A 20,435-nucleotide genomic window follows, 5' to 3' on the forward strand; every position below is an offset into this window, starting at 1 on the left:
AACAGAAGTATTGACTGCACTGAGTACACCATTACCATCAGACACAATTATTTCCTTTCCACTATCCTTCTCTTTGGCCAAAGGGCCACTAACAATACGACGCACTTCACTGAATTCAGATAGCAAGTGCGACACAATCGAATTATTTTCAGCAAGCATAGAGCGCAATTCAATGATTTCAGTTTGAAGAGTCTCAACCTTATTGCGAAGGCATTCATTATCTTCTCTCACAGCATTAACCACACACAGAGTATTAAAGCCTTCCGCGATTTACAACCAGATTGACTGAATTTTTGTATGTGTGCGTGTCGGGTATTTGACGCTTGCCCCGCGACTATCAAATAAAAAGCCATCAATCAACATTTGCATTGAGAAACCGTAGCGTTCGGACGTGAATATGTCGTCATCGGATGATGACTTTTTTTACTTGCAACTACAGCAGTTTTATTAAATAATAAAAAAAATTAATAAAAATTTTATTAAATAATAATAAAAGTCTTACATTCCATAAAGCTGGTAAACATTTATAATTTTCAATAAATTTTAATATAAATTGCTGTTCTTCAGCGCACTTCTTCATTTTGAATGTCGACACAAACCAAATACAACACTGCGTTTTGTCAATCACACCCCGCGACTATCAAATAAGCTAGCGTCAAATGAAAAAATCAAAAATTTTTGATTTTCATCAACGTGTAGCCGACAACAAATATGTGTGTCACGAAGCCACCCGACTGCACTAACACACACAAAATTCATCCAATCTGGTTGTAAATCGCGGAAGGCTTTTAGAATTAAGAGCTTTAACTTCAGCGAGCTCATCGATCAACAACGCAAGAGATTGATTGTCAATGTTTTGGTTGCATTGGCGCTCATTACTTGCTGTATTATTTTTAAGCGGAGGCCGAAGAGAACAACGGCGCACAACTTTACACTCATCGCACAGAAATGGGGTATTTGAACTCAAAAGGTACTCTAAGTCAGTCTGTTGCATACCAACACAATATAGGTGGAAAAGCTTATTACAACTAGAGCATTGCACTTTGGCCTGAGCATGTTCCACTTTCGTCCCACAACGGCAAGTCATATTTAATTAAATAAATAGACAAATCCATGCACAACTGAATAGATCTAATTACTAAATTGTTTTTTTTTTTTTCTATACACACTTCGATCACAACGAACTATTCACATTATAAGAGTCAATATCTCAAACAGTTTATTATGCACCATGCATAAAAACATTGCACAATTATTAGTTATTAAGATATAATTAGGGCGCGATTAAAAAACACGTCCTCTCCGAACAAACGACTTGAGATTTATATACACATACGTTTTAAGCAAGAGTGGTTGAAATAAGATTTGATAGCTAAAAATGTTAACAACACTAAAAGGTGGACGATCTTGAGTCAGATAATGGGCAAATGAAGTGGTTAACATACGGGTATCCAGGATATTTTAATTAAAAATAAATGTCCTTATATTTTTAGGTGTGTTGCGAGCTTATTTTAATTAAACACACAACTGTCCTTATACTAATGTATGTTTGTAAAAGCATTAAGTAGACAACTTGTAACGTCGTAATGACAGGTAGCGTGATACGTTGGAAGCAAAAAAGTAATAATTTAATAAAGAAAAAAAAGTATGAATGCGGTAGAATAATTTCAACAGAAACAGCTCTACAAAATGTGTTCGTAACTGAAATAAACGCGCATATATCTCAATGGCGCACAAGGGGTTAATTAAAAACATACAAAGCTCTTGTGATGGAACCAAAGCAAGGAATATACTTAACACAACATGTATATAAACAAATAACTGTAAATACACGTACGGCTTTATATATCTACATATGTATCTACATACAATATGGTTGTAAAAAGGTATACTTTTAAAGCATGTAAATTAAGTTCCAACTATGAGCACTGACTTACTAGAGATGGCAATATTAGTGAATACATTTTTTTTTCGAATTTTGGTTACCCCAGATGTGGATTTTTGAAAATTAAATAAAGACTCACAAAAAAATTGTCTAACAAACCAAGGAATTCAGGTTTGTGGAAAAATCAGATTATTCTGAAGAAATTGTGAACTCTTTCGAGTGAAACTGCTTGATTAAAAAAAATATATGCTATAAAAAAAGCACACAATGAAATTTCTTAAACTCGATTTGCTACTTTCTGAATTTGGAACTAAAATTCTGAACTTAAATTATTTCCGAACTTGAGTTGTAATTTATTGAATATTAACAGTAAATTTCAAAACTTATACTAGAAACTGTAGGTTTGGAGAAGTCGAAGAAATAATTTTTGGTACAGAACCTGGTTGTTGAGGGTTTCTTTGGCTCCACAACTCAATAATTCGGAAAACTTGAGATGCAACGACACAACTCAACAATTCGGAAAACTTGAGATGCAACGAAACGGCCATAAAACCAAAAATATTGTTAAGTGGCTTGTTTATATCTGGTCACATTTCTTTACGAAATTATTAACAAATTCTTATGAGACAATTTCACTAACAAACTTACATCCTTAATTGGCGCTTATTCATGTAATGGAGATCACTTCTAGCTCAGTATGTATCTCCCAATTTACATTTTTTTTTCATTAGAAACCTTCTGAAGAACATTTCTCTCGAAATATACCAGAGCAATTCCATTTTTTTTGACACTGTCCATGATTTCGAGAGATACATAAGGCAAGATATGAAGAGAGATATACAAAATAAATTGATTTTCGTAACTTGTTCGCAAAGAAATTTCGCGTGAGCTTTGGTTTCTCGCGAGATTCTTTACATTCAATCTAATCGATGCGCTGGCTGTTTTATTACGATTTCTTCTAGATCACAAGCGAGAACTTCTACAACACCACAATTAAAAAACACCGAAATTGATAGATTTTTTCCAATGCAGCAATATTTCAATTATTATTCGAGAAGCTCGCGAGCATTTCGATTATTTCAAGATTCGAGAATCTCGCGAGAAAACGAGTTCTCGATTTCTTGCTTCCCGAAGTTCCAGCTTAAGTTCGAGAAGAAATCGTTAGCTCTTTTAAGGAGTGTGCCTCAACTATTCTACATGTCACATCTCCCGGAATTTTGATATTTCGGGATTGACCTAATTAGCATATTTCTACTCACATATTTCTATATATGTTTTCAACCTTTTAAGTGAATGCTCCATATAAGTAAGCCTAATTGCCTTTCTCCACAATCAACTCGTTTTATTACAAAAATACAGAGCTTTAACATTTTATCTGGTATTTGAAAATTTTATTAGGTTTACGTGTTACACTTTCATTATAATTCTCGCAAATTTTATTATCACCAACATGGCTAATAAAAAGATAAAAATCATTTTGAACAGTTATACTTGCACATTTTCTTGGCATTCGCATATGTTTTTCTCATTCTTTACTTTTTTGCTCTTGGCTTAAAACATTTTTGCTCATCTTCATGTGGCAAGGCACTTCACGTTTATGGCATATGTTTTTTGCTTCAGTCGCTTGTTGACTCGTACGAATTTCAGTATTTTTGCATATCATAAACATTTTAAAATTAATTGTGAGAATTTGTAAGGTAACAAGAATCTCATTGCTGTAGATAATTTTAATGGCGCAAAATATTTAATTGGGCTATTTTCAGCTTTACTTGTAAGTATGTACCAGGTTAAACTTGTTGTTGCCACATTCATGAAAAAGGCAATCAAATAAACTCATATCTTTATTATTCGCAGTGCTTAAGGGTTAATGAGTGTAAATATGTGAGTGTGTCTGGTTATAATGGGGTTGCATGTTTGGTATAATTTTTATAGTGCTTTTGGGATTTATAGTGAATGGAATTTAGTATGGATTTTGAATGATACTCCTTAAGCGTATTTATTATAATTAATGAGAGTCATGAACACAGTTTTACTTATGTAAGTACGAAGTATAATTCATTCCTTTTTCTGGCGCACTCCGTTATTTGGAAAGTTAATTAGGGCAACATCTTGTTTCCTGAGTAAGCACTTACCGTTATGCTACTCGGGTTGCTCTTGATTTTTATCAGCAATTTTTTGCACAGCGGCAGTGGCAATTTAAATTAAATATCGTTAATAAAATTATTTTTTGATATTTTTTGAAAAAACTTCTATTAATTTTGTAGCTGAAGCTATGCAAACAAATCTGGAAAAATTACGAACTTTTTATTTAAAGTACTCTGGGTCTGAAAATATACAAGACTACATTTTTTTTTGGCGTCTTGACTGGTACTACGAGATTAACTCCTCAGAAGACATCGATTTAATATTTTTTGACAAATCTTGTAAAATAATTTTAGTGATTTGGACGACATTGGCATGTCATTGGAAAAGGCGTCCTAAACTAAATACCTTGAGAAAAATCACAAGAAAGGGTAAGGACAAGGGCATCCTGTTATATACTGTAGACTTTAAGGTACACTTTTTCTCAACATACCCAACATTGGAACACCAAAGAAGTAGAGCTGCAAAAGTATCGATATTCGGCTTACTCGATATTTTCGATATTTAATAGGGAGGGTATCGATATATCGCGATATATATCGATTTTTTTTTAAAGTGAAAAGCGCTATATATATATATATATGTACACATTGTATTTACATAAATGTCTGATATATACCTGATATTGCTTTTAAATTGAGTAAGCACTTTTCACTTTAAAAAAAAATCGATATATATATATATATATATATTAGGGCGGGTCGATTTAAAAATCGCTCATTGCTCTGTGAAAATCGTATTCTAGGGATCAAAATAAGAAACTTTGCCGAAGGAACCATACCTATAAAACGAATTCTGATGGCCCCCCCCCCCCCCCCCCTTTGGGTCGTAGGGGCAAATTTTGAAAAATCCCACTTTGAAATGCCTATGTTTTTTCTTTTTGGAGTTTATTTTTCTCTTTAGAAATTTATTTAGTCAGAACATATGTAAATGAAAAAAATGAATTTAACTTAGTAATAGAAAAGAAATTAAAAAAAATTATTAGAAATTAGCGTTTTTACAACCCCCTTTTGAAACCAAGGCATCACTGTGATGCATTTGCATGTCGTAAAATTGCTTGTGTTGTTTTTTTAAGCCACCACAAGACACAGCAGATAGAATTGAAATTGCCCCTACCCAAAAGTTTTTACAGAGCAAAAGGTGGATAAAATCGGGAACTGAAAAGAGTCTTCTAGAAGAAAATTTGTTTGAAAATTTGAGTGAATAAATGTGCTCCTTAGCATATCACCTCACAGTAGTGCAGCCGCAGAAAGGTTGTTCTCTATAATGAACGACATAAAAACCGCCCAGCGTAATGGATTAAAAATTTCAAGCATTTCCTATCAAATATTAATAAAAGAGTATGGGACGGACTTTATTTAAGCCTCCAATTGAATTAATAAGATTTTGTAAAAAAATTTTAATTTGTAGAAGGTGATTTCGTTCCTTGTATTTAATAATGCCCATATGGCACTAGATTTTTCTTTTTTTCTGGCAAGCTTTTTTTTTTTAATTCGGTTTCTATTTCGAAAAATTTGTGCAGAAATTCAAACAAGAAATAAATTTGTTTATGAAAGAAATGTAGTAAATGAGCTCGCAAATATTTTTCTGCGCTCTTTTCAACAGTTTTTTATGAATAATTTTGAACGTAAATAAAAAAAGTTTTAAGTAACCGATAACATGCCAAAGTCGATTATTTTGTGGCAGAAAAATACTGATATATTGGAAAATTGTTGTTGTAATTAGACATATCGGTAAAGTTTCCTCAGTATTTCAAGCTCAAAATACAGGAAAAAAGCAAGTATCATATAGGCATAAGCCATATATATACAAATTTACATGCATTTTTTTGTTTTGTTTACATATTTTTTTAAAAGTGTTATTTCCGTGATATGTGCTTTATTTGTTTTACAATGAAATATGAATTGTTTTGTATATATATATGTTAAAGAAACTAGTATTTCTCTGAAAAGGTGCTTGTTAATTATTTTTTAATTAGTATGTTTAATATAAATATTTATTTTTAATTCATTTCATTATATAAAATTATTTCCGAGTTAAACGTAATGAATATTAACAAAAACGATATTTTCAATCTCCATCAATTATTTTTCAATTCTAACCGCCTACTACAAATTTCATTATTTTCAAAATTGCTGAAGTTGCTATCTCGTAACATATATAAAGTGTGGCTATTGGTTTCTTGGAAAAAAAATCTACCAACTTCTACCACTATTTTAATTTTTCATCTACGAACATTCTCTTCTTAAGGGTCCGTGCACTGGAGACAATGGAGGGGTATACAAGCAGTACAGCCCAAGGGAGTATTAATCAGTTTAATTTGAAAATATTGAAAGTGAGGTACGGGAATTCAATCAACTATGAAGTTCTATTAACATAGTAGTGCTTAAAAATTTAGTACTTATTGGAGTTCAATGAACGAACCGATAACAGTAACTCAATAACGGTTCATAAAATTCGAAACAATTCTATGGTTACATTCTTGCAAGACAAAGTAATAATATTGTTCTACTGTGTAATTTTTCATTCATTAAATATGATTATAATTATAGTAGAGTAATTTGCATGCCTTTTTTCAGACTGCAATTCAGACATGTTCATTACATTTTTATCTTTTTATTGCAGTCATTATAAATTTATTTACTTAATTTTCGCAAATGTGATGATAATAACATTCAATTAAATTGCATTATAATAATAATAATAAAAACTGTTTATTATTACACAATTGCATTTGTATCTGCGTATGATTATGTTTGTATGTGTTTTGCCAGACAGCACATTGATTGACTTTTCCACCTGTTTCAGATGCTAAAGATGTCTACGGCCATCGCAACAAATACAAAGGCTTAAATAAATATATAAATATGTAAATATTATTTTATGATTGTATTTAACCAGCTAGACGACGGACGTCACACGTTAACACGCACGCGTCGGCACGTGTTTTTGCAAATTCATACAAGCACATTGAAATATATGAATGCCCAGCAAAAACTCCTGAGAGATAGACCTCAGAATAAGGTAAAAAAAGAACAGCATACGCCTTATTTTAGACTTATCCCTAAGGTAAAATGAAAAAAGAAATGTAACCTTAAATTAACGGATACATGATAATTAGAACCCAGCTCCAGTCGACAATTCGTAATATTTTAAGGAAACCGGATTTTCTTTTCGTTTTTCTTGTGGCGTATTATTACTTATGCTACCTGGTTCATAAACCTTATAAGACCTTATTATAGACTGATTTTTAGTGGGATATAAACCATATGTAAAAGGTCCTAATACACCAAGCAGTATTTTATAATAAGGAATGTGGTAAGTCTTATTTGATTTGGCGAATAAGCTTTATAATGAGGTTATTATATTCTCCCTAATACTGTTTTCACACAGACGGCTTATTGAATAATAAAGGCAGTTTTCTACCTTAAGACGCTTATTGAGCTCAATCTTCCCTACAAAATTCGAATCTATAATTATTTCATTAGTAGCTAATCGAATGTCTAATGAAGTCAAAAGCACAATGCAACTCTGTTGGCAGCCTTCCGCTTCTTAGTTTTTGGTGTGTTCAGTGCTTAAAAATGTCATTTGTCAAAGTAAATGTCATTGTCTGCATGGCGGAACGATACAAGGTGGCCGCATCGAACAGCTGATTATAACCTTTCTTATTCGATTTGATACATCAACTTCAGGCGCAGTACGATTTTGACATTTGTCCGTCGAATTTACAAAAACAAAGTATATGGCACCTTTATTTATATTTGTTTGCAGTATGTTACCATGCTGCCACCTTGTATCGTTCCGCCATGATTGTCTTTCATATAGCATTGTCATTTTATTCGCTTGACATTTCATCCTTCATACTAATCGAGCAGTTACTTCTGTGTGAAAGCAAAAAATTTACGATTTCATTAGAAGGTGAAATGAGATCATTAAGTTTCTGTGTGAAAACAGTATAATGGCTTATAATAATTCCTTATGTAAGCTCTATTTTATGTAGGCTATATAGGCTTTTACATAACGTTATCTTTCAGATAATCCTTATGCCTGATGATATAAGTACAGAAAAAGAGGTATTATAAGGAATACGCCATACAACTAATATTCCTTACAGACCTGACCTAAGGCCTGATACCATAACCATTTGGGCCATATGAAATAAGCCTATAATAAGGCTCAATTTTTTCTGCTGTATATGTACATAAATATGCATGCATATGTGCATTTGATATAATTTTGTTGCTGAAATGAAATTAATTGCATTATTATAAAAATTAAATGCAACAAACTTGGGGCGCATATTTATAAATTTACAACAACAACAACTATCATCTACATATTACACATGTGAGAGTTCTGTTCATCATGCAAGCTGATAATTTTCCTTGACAACGCATGTAAGTATGTGTCTAGTAAATTGCGAAATACATTACTTTAACTGCATTCTGATTATTATGCGTACATATATATGTACACACATACATATGTAATATAAAGAAGCGACTATTGTATGCATCAATTCAATCAGTTTTATCGACAATGTTGCACGCGTCATCGGGATTATGATATTAATTTGCGTTATATGCTTATCAAAGTTTTGTGTTGCAATATAAGGATTTTATGGTATGGGCAGTCCAATTATAGATTGATTAATTCTTAACTGTGATTTTATAAAAATTATAATATTTTTCAGCACTGCCTTTCACTCTTACGCCAACTTTCTGTCTCATTCTCTGTTTTACTATCATTCCGACTCTGAAAATCACTACCAGTCTCCCACTCCCTTCTCTTCTCCCTCTCTCTCTCACGCTCACTCTCTATCTGTCTTTTTTAAATTTTTAACTCTGATTTTACAAAATAGATTAAAATGTTTCAAATTTCAGCACAGCCTCTCAGTCTTACTCTCACCCTCACTCTCACCCTCATTCTCACAATACCACTCACCATCTCTCTTTAAATTTTTAACTCTGATTTTACAAAATAGTTTAAAATGTTCTCATTCTCACAATACTACTCACCATCTCTCTCCATTTCCATCTCCCCTCCATTTCCGCCCACAATCTTCCTCACCCCTTTTTTTAATTTTTGACTCTTAAGCTAAGAACACGCTCTGCGCGACTACAATACGCGGCAAAATATTCTTTGAATGTATTCTTATGGAGAAATTCACACCAAGGGGCAGCAGCACTACGCGACGAAGCAATGAACTACAATGCTGATCAATCTGGCGAAAAGTGCCGCCCGCTGCCGCTACATGTTACGTCGCGTAGTGCGCACTGAAAGAAAAATACTGGAAAATCAACCGAAATCCGGTTCAATTCAACCGAAATGTCTGTCAATGTTTATCCATCGCAACAAGATTTTGAATCAACTGCGCACAAATCGTTGATTCGTAATTGACCGTTTTAGTAGTCAAATGAACAAAAAAGTTGTTGCGACAGCTTTGTACGAAAGTACCTATGTTGCGGCATTTGCAGGGCAGATGAGTTTTCACTGAGATCTTTTCATGGCACAAATACACTCGGAGTGCTTGCCGAACAGTGCCGAGGGGCGACCCCGCTTAGGAAATTTTCTTCTAATTGAAAAACCTTATTTCTAGAATTTTGATGTTGCTTTGCCGGGGTGTGAACCCAGGGTCTTCGGTGTGGCAGACGGAGCACGCTGCCATCACACCACGGCGGCCGCCATATACATATGTACGTAATTATGTGCATACATATAGTACACAGCATACATAAGTACAAAGTAGAGAGCGCAGTGAGCGTAAAATTCTCTTTGAAATTTGTATTGACTGTCGATCGCTGTTGAAATGACCAGTGAGATCAGTTGTGTTAACAAAAAATGAGTTAGATTGATTAGGAATCTGTCAATTTTACAGGATTTTGTTAACTTAAGAGCGACAATTTCTCTTCTGTTGAAATGGCTAAACTAATTTGTTCGCTTGACAAAGAACTCGGTCGAATTAACCATAATTCGATCATTTTCACCGAATCTCCGTTAAGTCAAGAACAACAGAACCGATTTTGTGATTTTACTAGCACCATTTCTTTCAGTGTGCATGCGCTTTAATTTTATAAAATCGAATAACAGTTTTCGGCTGTTAACAGCCTCTCACCTTTATTTTCACCCTCAAATAAAAATCACTACCGCTCTCGCTCTTCCTCTTTCTCCTCCTATCCATCTCCCATCAACTTCTTATTCTCTAACTCTCCCTACTTATATCCCTCTCCCTCACTTTTTTGCACTCCTCTCCCTATCACTTTGAATATCAAGTACCAATCAAAAAAAAAAAAAAATGATTGTCTCGTTCAAGTCCTGCACCCCCTTGCCGCGATCATAGTTACTTCGTTTATTACGCATATTTCAATTATGTTATTTAACAGCTCATAAACGTATAAAAATACATAATTTATGAATCAACTTATACGACTTATACAACTTTTCATAAAAAAGTGAGCATAAAATACAATGTAAACGCCCTCTTACCAAAAAAAAAAACAAAGTAAGCAAAAACAAATGCACAACAAAACGCCCACATTGAAATCAATATCACGCTTTTTTACGTTTTTGGTGCAATGCGCCGGAATATCGTAACAAACAAAAAAATATATAAAAATATTACAAGAAAAGTGCATGAAAAGTTGTATGGAACGTGTAAAAAGGTGTTTGGCATTGACAAAGTGAGCTGGCGCTAAGTCGCCAAACGACCAAACGCTTCATCAATAGACACCAATACAGGCACGTACGAATATATATAGTCAATTGTCCTGGCGCGCGCTATTTCATTTGCTTTCTTAAATTAATAACGAAAAAAATCACTATAAACGCTTTAGCAAAGCTAATCTTTCGTTTAACAACGCTGCGGCAGCGATGAAGGGGAATAGCAAAGCAATTGCTACAGCGTAACTTATTTGTACTTTATTAATTTTTCTTTTTTTTTTTTGTGTCTGTTCTTTTTTATATTATTTCATTTTTTATGAATGAAAACAACACACAGCTGAGTCCCCGGCTGGCAGTGTGCTGACTTTGCTTACAAATTGTGTCCCAATACCCTCATAAATTATAACAAATATGAAGCGTTTATTTGTGTTTACTACCTTAGCGGCATCCAGCGCATCCTTCGCACATACAAAGTTTTACACAAAATCCTTGTTATGGCCTTTAGATGCGGTGACAATGATGCGCAGCCTATATATGGAATTGCTATTGCTTTGTATATTTTTGTCTTTATTATTGTCCATTTGCACAGTTGGCTCTCATAATCACATAAGTCACCCCGCATCCATAGTGTTGCCTGCCTTTTTGTATGAAATTTATATAGCTTTGAATATCAGCATTACAAATTTTCCGCCTTTCAATTTGCCTTTTAATAGGTCTCCAATGTATGTATGTATATGAAATATTAGAAATGTTTTTTATATATTGTATCTATATCAAATTGTTTTTATGAGCATATCATCAATGCGTATAAACATTACTACCGCGCCTGCAAGTATGCTAAGATTTTCGACGTGCAAGTATATTCGCTAAGCGTTTCTGGGGGTGGTAGATTAACACCTTGCCTGCTGCAGCTGGGACGCTGTTCGTACGAATTATTGAAAATATTAAAAGGACATTTGTTACATATTGATGATGAGTATTATGAAGTGAATATTGCTTTTTTTGTACGATGAAGGGAGAGGAAATGCTTGCACTTTATAAATGCAGGAAGGAGTGAAAAAGCCGGTTTATTTATGATTTACTTCAAAAAAGATGAAAAAATCGAAAAACTGGGGTTCGAAAGCTTTAGTATGTGTTTTTCTCAATACTTCTTCAAAATATTCGTATAAGCAAGAGAAAATATTTTACAAAAAAATTTCTCGCCAGGTTTGGGATATTTAACGAATAAATTCAAAAATTTAATGTATAAATAAATACATAGCACACAATGTGCCACTGTACAGCTGGCTAGCAACAACAATAGAAGGAGCACTATCACAACATGGCTTTACACTTTAGTAAAGTGCACTTTAGGGTGGGCCATATAAGCAGCGGCCGCCTACGACAACAAGGCCTGAGAAAAAAAAAAAACATGAAAACACTTAATAAAACGTTTCTCTAACCCTTTCACCCCTAAGTTTTTTTCGAAATCAGGCGTGTTTTCATCATTACGACAGGTAATCCTGTAATATAACTAAAATATAAGATGTTTGGCATACCTGAATCTTTACCGTTATCCTGGGATATATAATCCCAATAACATTTATTAACATTTATAGGTGGGACGAATAAGTCCCAATAATACCAAAAGGGCCAAAAATTTCTACACATCTAACGATATAAACAAATATTGGGTAATTATTATCCCACACAAATGCATTATTGGGATTTATATTTCCCAATGCAGTTATAAATATAAAAAACTTACTTTTTTCATTATAATTTCTTTCCAATTTCGAAGGAATAATATTTATTCACACCTAAGCTTTACAGCAAGCGGTATATTACGAATAAAAACGGTACCAGATAGACGTTTCACACGGAAATACAACGCGTTATTGATGAAATTTCGCGACATGTCTGTGCAAAATATTGCGTAACGGGAAATTTGATGTCAATAATGACGGAATGCGGTTACTGATCATCAAAGAAGGCTTCAAGGTTTTATTGGGCACATTTCTATGCGTAATTGGATAAAAACTAAAAGTTATAAACATATTTGAAGTTTGCTGGGACGTATTGTCCCAGTAGGGGCGAAAGGGCTATACAGAGTTGCCCCTCGCCAGTGGTTTGACATACATCCCGAACGTATTTCTGGCATAAGTTTGACTTGTCCCATGTCCATCCGCCTAAGCAGTTTTTTGATGACCAGCGTCCACAACATCGGTGGTAGTAGCCCCACTTAGCGGCGGTCTTCTGTTTGTGGTCTCTCATAAAACCTGTCGCAAAGTAACAATTATGCAGGCTGCAGCCGATCTAACTTCTTAAGGCTGGAGACGCTTTAATCGGGTTGAGATTATCAATTATTTCCCGCTTCGAGACTTTGTTGAAAGCACCGGTTATGTTTACAAACACATCTTAATATTCTTCTACGTCCACGACCACCATTTGCAAGGCAGTATTAACCAAATAGATTTTGGTGTAGACATTTTGTGCAGAAGAGAATAATCTTTCGTGCAATTTTGACTTTATGTTAAGTACATCTATGAATCTCTCTTCGGTTTCCATTAGAGAAGGTGGTAAAATCATGGGACTGTAATCCTTAGGTATCAGATGGCAAATTTTTCCACTTTTGGTATAAAGACTAGCCAAACATCTATCCGAAAGTGCGAAATGTGAGTCAGTTTTATACAAACCATTTCACGTACCATGTGCACTACAGCAAAGAATATCTCACCTAAACTTGGCAAATGTTTTTATCGCCCATTCAATTGTGATATTTGTTCCCAATCCTGGTACCTTTCGCTCAGTATTTGGAAGGTATACGTTGTTGTCCAGCTCATCTGCATTGTCTCCCGATAGAAAATGTGCGTTAAATGGCGCCTCAAGGGACTCTTCGCAACTAAGTGACCAATCGACGTCATCCTTTTTCAGAAGTACTTAGACGGTATTTCCACTAGTAAGGACTTTCCTCTGTTCATAGCGCATTGTATTTTTTTTTATTTATCTTTTCCTCTTAGTCAGAGCTAAAAAAAAATATATGGACCATATTTCTAGCCAGAACCAAAGATCACATGCTCAATTCGAGAAAAGCAATTTTAAGCATAAAATTACTCATTCAAAATCTTTACGGAAAACTCCTTTCTTTTAAACTATTTATCCCTAATAAAATATCAACGGTGTGCTCCGATAAATACATCTTCATTCATACCTTAGACAATAATTGTGCGATAATATATCACACCCTAATGTATGTTGAGAAATATTCATTTCTGTTCTAGTGTTATCGCTAAAACTAACTTTTATTTTCACATTTTTCATTTGCAAGACAAAAGAAGTCGGTTGTGATGGTAACAAAAGTATCTACAAAATATGTATTTATTTACAGCGATGAACTGAAATCTGCTGCCACATTATTATACAGAAGTAGTATATACTTATATGTACATATGTTTTAACATATTTACAAGAACCTGCGTTAAATGTGTACACATATACGTGCTCCACCATTTGTTAGTGTATGCGGCTCCACACGGCAGACATTTTCAATTTATATTTATGTAGCCTGCTTTTAATTAAATTAAATATGAGCTTACGCTCCCTTGTACGGCCCCTTTACCATTACAAACTTCTTTAGCTTACAGATTTTGTTTTCTCATTTGTTTGTCTGTCAGTCAGCAAGCTGCTCTTTATTCTTAAAGCAATTTTCGTATAATAAATCCGTAAATGGAGCATGTTTTGGCTGCAACTTACATGTGTGGGGATGTGGTTGCTGTTATTATTTGCTTGCTGCCACTGACATTGTTTATGCGCATGTTGCTTGTCATGTCCTACACGATGCTAACACACCATCGCATAAACGTTTATCAATTTATTTAAACACAAATATATTGCAGATGAGAATATTTGCGAACGGAAAGGCAGAAAGACCCAGTGGGAAATTGGAGCGGCTACAAGTTATGTGAAAAAAAAAAATACAACAAAAATAAAATTAAATTAAATTAAAAAAAATCCAATAAAATAAAAAAAAAATCCAATAAAATAAAAAAATAAAATAAAATAAAATCTAATTAAATTAAATAAAGTATAATAAAAATAGAACAAAACTTAATAAAGTAAAATAAATTAAATTAACTCAAATTAAATAATATAAAAAATTTAAATTAATTTAAAATAAAATAAAGTAATATAAAATAAAAAAGTAAAATAAAGTAAAATATAATAAAAAAAAGAAAACATAAAATAAAATAAACTATAATAAAATAAAATAAATTAAAATAAAATAAAATAAAGTAAAAATTGGCGGCCACCGTGGTGTGATGGTAGCGTGCTCCGCCTGCCACACCGTACGCCTTGGGTTCGCACCCCGGGCAAAGCAACATCAAAATTTTAGAAATAAGTTTTTTCAATTAGAAGAAAATTTTTCAAACGGGGTCGCCCCTCGGCAGTGTTTGGCAAGCGCTCCGGGTGTATTTCTGCCATGAAAAGCTCTCAGTGAAAAGTCATCTGCCTTGCAGATACCGTTCGGAGTCGGCATAAAACATGTAGGTCCCATTCGGCCAATTTGTAGGGAAAATCAAGAAGAGCACGACGCAAATTGGAAGAGAAGCTCGGCCTTATATCTCTTCGGTGGTTATCGCGCCTTACATTTATTTTATTGTAAAGTAAAAAATGTGGGGGAGTGGGCCTTAGTTCTATAGGTGGACGCCTTTTCGAGATATCGCCATAAAGGTGGACCAGGGGTGACTCTAGAATTTGTTTGTACGATATGGGTATCAAATGAAAGGTGTTAATTAGTATTTTAAAAGGGAGTGGGCATTAGTTCTATAGGTGGACGCCTTTTCGAGATATCGCCATAAAGGTGGACCAGGGGTGTCTCTGCAATGTGTTTGTATTAATGAGGGTTTTAAAAGGGAGTAGCCCTTAGTTGTATATGTGAAGGCGTTTTCGAGATATCGACCAAAATGTGGACCAGGGTGACCCAGAACATCAGCTGTCGGGTACCGCTAATTTATTTATATATATGTAATACCACGAACAGTATTCCTGCCATGATTCCAAGGGCTTTTGATTTCGCCCTGCAGAACTTTTTCATTTGATTCTACTGTCACACCCATTTTACAAAGTTTTTTTCTAAAGTTATATTTTGCGTCAATAAACCAATCCAATTACCATGTTTCATCCCTTTTTTCGTATTTGGTATAAAAGTATGGCATTTTTTTAATTTTTCGTAGTTTTCGAAATCGAAAAAGTGGGCGTGGTCATAGTCGGATTTCGGCCATTTTTTATACCAATACAAAGTGAGTTCAGATAAGTACGTGAACTGAGTTTAGTAAAGATATATCGCTTTTTGCTCAAGTTATCGTGTTAAGGGCCAAGGGGAAGGACAGACGTTCGACTGTGTATAAAAACTGGGCGTGGCTTCAACCGATTCCGCCCTTTTTCACAGAAAACAGTTACCGCCCTAGAGTCTAAGCTCCTACCAAATTTTACAAGGATTGGTAAATTTTTGTTCGACTTATGGCAATAAAAGTATCCTAGACAAATTAAATGAAAAAGGGTGGAACCACGCCAATTTTGAAATTTACTTTTTTTTTGTATTCTGTTGCACCACGTCATTACTGTAGTTGAATGTTGGCATAATATACTTATATACTGTAAAGATATTCAATTTTTTGTTAAAATTTAACTTAAAAAAAAAAAATTTTTTTTAAGTGGGCGTGGTCGTTCTCCGATTTTGCTAATTTTTATTATGCATACATATAGTAATAGGAGTAACGTTTCTGCCAAATTTCATCATGATATCTTCAACGACTGCCAAATTACAGCTTGCAAAACTTTGAAATTACCTTCTTTTAAAAGTGGGCGGTGCCACGGCCATTGTCCAAAATTTTACTAATTTTCTATTCTGCGTCACAAGTTCAACTCACCTACCAAGTGTCATCGCTTTATCCGTCTTTGGTAATGAATTGACGCACTTTTTGTGTTTTTCGAAATTTTCGATATCGAAAAAGTGGGCGTGGTTAAAATCCGATTTCGTTAATTTTAAATAGCGATCTGAGATGAGTGTCCAGGAACCTACATACCAAATTTCATCAAGATACCTCAAAATTTACTCAAGTTATCGTGTTAACGAACGGACGGACATGGCTCAATCAAACTTTTTTTCGATAACTGATGATTTTGATATATGGATATCTATCTATATCTATCTCCATTCCTTTATACCTGTACAACCAACCGTTATTCAATCAAAGTTATTATACTCTGTGAGCTCTGCACAACTAAGTATAATAAAATAAAATAAAATGAAATTGAATTAAATAAAGTAAAATAAAAATAGAACAACACTTAATAAAATAAAATAAAACTAATTTGATTAAATTAAATAAGATAAAAAATTCAATTAATAAGTTAAATTAATATAAAATAAAAAAGTAAAATCAAGCAAAATATAATAAAATAAAACAAAATAAAATGTCATAAAATAAATAAACTGTAATGAAATAAAATAGTACTTTTTTGGAGCTTTCTGGCCGGCTTTCCTTTAAAATAAAACAAATGTTTACTTCTTCATCCTACGCGTTTCGAAGCTGTATTGCGTCTTCCTCAGGGATTTCTTTGTGTAATAAATAAAAATCCCTAAGGAAGACGCAATACAGCGTCGAAGCGCGTAGGATGAAGAAGTAAACATTTGTTTTATTTTAAAGGAAAGCCGGCCAGAAAGCTCCAAAAAAGTACTATTATACAATTATACAACTTGGCCCAATACACATAGAAATAAAATAACATAAAATAAAACAAAATAAAATAAAATAAAATGAATAGGATGAAACCATTGTCCGTCCTGATGTCAAGTTGTTTAAATTTTTCCCAAATTATTAAATTAATTATAAAATTAAAAATTGCTTGAAATAAATGTTTTCATACATTTAAAGCGATACGGGCAATCCCCGGTTAACTCATATAAGTAGACAACATTTGGTTAGTTCGTTGTAGTTCTATAAATAGAACAAAAACAACAACAAATACCAAGTTTCTCTGAAAACCGCCTTACAAACAGGCATAACTTCAACACATAACGAATTATGTGATGTGTGGAAGATAATATATGCGAAAAGAAGGCAATTTGGAAACACTTTACAACAACTACGGCATGACGAAGCTGAATGCGTTTATAACCATTTCAACTATCGTAGGAGTTGGGGTTCGACTCCCACTCCCGGGAGAAAAGGCTTTGAAGAGATTTACAAGGTATAATCGAAACAGCTGTCGCCTTGTCCGTCCTGATGTCACGTTGTTTAAATTTTTCCCAAATTATTAAATAAATTATGAAATAAATTAAAGTAAAATGAAATGACATAAATCACAACAATAATATTTACAAAATTTTGTAAAATAAAATAAGATACAAAAGTTTAAAAAGGAGTGCGTAAATGATGGCAGTATATTTAAACCACTGACGATTGCAGTAATTACGATGCACAAAGGCTCTTTTATAAAGGTGCGTAAATTTCGGAATAATCTGAAAATGTATTAATTGAACCATTAATATACCAGGTATAACCTATGCTTTCTTTACAAAAAGGCTTTAAGGAATTTTTGTTCAAACAAATTCTGCCAATAACAATAACAAAAATTAAGCTCGCTGAGACAATGAAGAATAGCTTCGTTCACAAGTTAGCCCATTTCATCAAATAGTATACTATTACATCAATAGAAATTCACAAAATGCTCTTGAATGTATATGTATTCATACATATGTGCAGTGATATTTACAGTGAAGTGACAAATGGTGGTGCTAATGATTAACACCTGCCAGCAACAATCAAATTACCCAAAAAAATTGTTGTTATTGTTAATGCTGTATTTGCTTAGCATCGAATCGTTAATAACTGCGTTGTAGAGATTTTTTAACGAAGTTGCAAAATCATCTTTCAGCGCATGAATCAAATACAAAAATACATAACAAAGCAATCGCTACAGAGCCAACATCACTGTTGTCAACTTTTTGTCCACTGAACGTCTGCTGTTAATCATGCTTGTATACTCTTGCTTTGTCAAGCTCATTAAAAACGTAACACAAACATACAAATTCATTGAAAACAACTTAAACATGTACGAACAACACAACTCCAGGCAGAGCAACTAGTGGTGAAGCTGAAATTATGCAGATCATTGCTGCGTATTTGTTTGCTTAGCCGCTAGCCGCTAGCAAGATTAACATGAGTAAGAGTAACAACAGTCACTTCCTCCATACTCCTTTTCTTAAAGCAATTGTGAGCAACGTTTTCTTGCTGCCGTCTGTCATTTTGCTTGCCACTGCTGCTGATGATTGCTTTTCTTGCTCCACTCTATGACCCGTCTGCATGATCAACACGCTCTGATCTTAACTCGTTTGCTCGCATTTAGCTTGAGTCCCATTAACGCATTGACATGCATGAAATGAAAAATTGATTTACTTCTGGTCATCAAGCAAATGGCAAAAGCAAAAATCAACAGCGAGAGAACTTATGATAATTGAATATCGAAATCAGCAACATTTGTTAATCAACTGCATGCAGTGCAGCGGCAGCGAAGCAGAATGAAATAAAAGTAGATAATGATCATGCAGTAATTACTTTATTAATTAGTGTCAAGTTTTTGTTGTTGATGAATCATTTGCACGTTTATTGTCATTATGTAAATTTTCCTTTGATAGCCCTTATAAGATCTTTTCTGTAAAGTTCGTCATTACGTTGATTTATTGAATTTTTATACTCAGTTGAGCAGAGCTCACAGGGTATATTAACTTTGATTGGATAACGGTTGGTTGTACAGGTATAAAGGAATCGAGATAGATATAGACTTCCATATATCAAAATCATCAGTATCGAAAAAAAATTCGATTGAGCCATGTCCGTCCGTCCGTTCATCCGTCTGTCTGTTAACACGATCACTTGAGTAAATTTTGAGGTATCTTCATGAAATTTGGTATGTAGGTTTCTGAGCACTCATCTCAGATCGCTATTTAAAATGAACGATATCGGACTATAAACACGCCCACTTTTTCGATATCGAAAATTTCGAAAAACTAGGTAGGTGAGTTGAACTTATGACGCAGAATAGAAAATTAGTAAATGTTAGGACAATGGGCGTGGCACCGTCCACTTTTGAAAGAAAGTAATTTAAAATTTTGCAAGCTGTAATTTGGCAGTAGTTGAAGATATCATGATCAAATTTGGCAGGAACGTTACTCCTATTACTATATGTATGCTTAATAAAAATTAGCACAATCGGAGAACGATCACGCCCACTTCTAAAAAAAAAAATTTTTTTTTGAGTAAAATTTTTTACAAAAAATTTAATATCTTTACAGTATATAAGTAAATTATGTCAACATTCAACTCCAGTAATGATATGGCGAAACAAAATACAAAAATAAAAGAAAATTGCAAAATGGGTGTGGCTCCGCCCTTTTTCATTTAATTTGTCTAGAATACTTTTAATGCCATAAGTCGAACAAAAATCTACCAATCCTTCTGAAATTTGAAATCTGAAATTTACGGGCATAGATTCTATGATGGTAACTGTTTTCTGTGAAAAAGGGCGAAATCGGTTGAAGCCACGCCCAGTTTTTATACACAGTCGAACGTCTGTCCTTCCCCTCGGCCGTTAACACGATAACTTCAGCAAAAACCGATATATCTTTACTAAACTTAGTCCACGTACTTACCTGAACTCACTTTATCTTGGTACAAAAAATGGCCGAAATCCAACTATAACCGCG

The 20,435-nt window shown here is 33.7% G+C and overlaps 1 protein-coding gene across 1 annotated transcript in view; it reads right to left on the reverse strand.

Moving 5' to 3' along the window:
* Positions 1-20,435, reverse strand: part of HGTX (HGTX homeodomain transcription factor) — a 68,621-nt gene that overhangs the window by 35,283 nt on the left and 12,903 nt on the right. The gene's annotated exons all lie outside the window — the stretch shown is intronic.

Source organism: Eurosta solidaginis, chromosome 5 (genome assembly GCF_040869045.1).
Source record: "Eurosta solidaginis isolate ZX-2024a chromosome 5, ASM4086904v1, whole genome shotgun sequence".
NCBI lineage: Eukaryota > Metazoa > Arthropoda > Insecta > Diptera > Tephritidae > Eurosta > Eurosta solidaginis.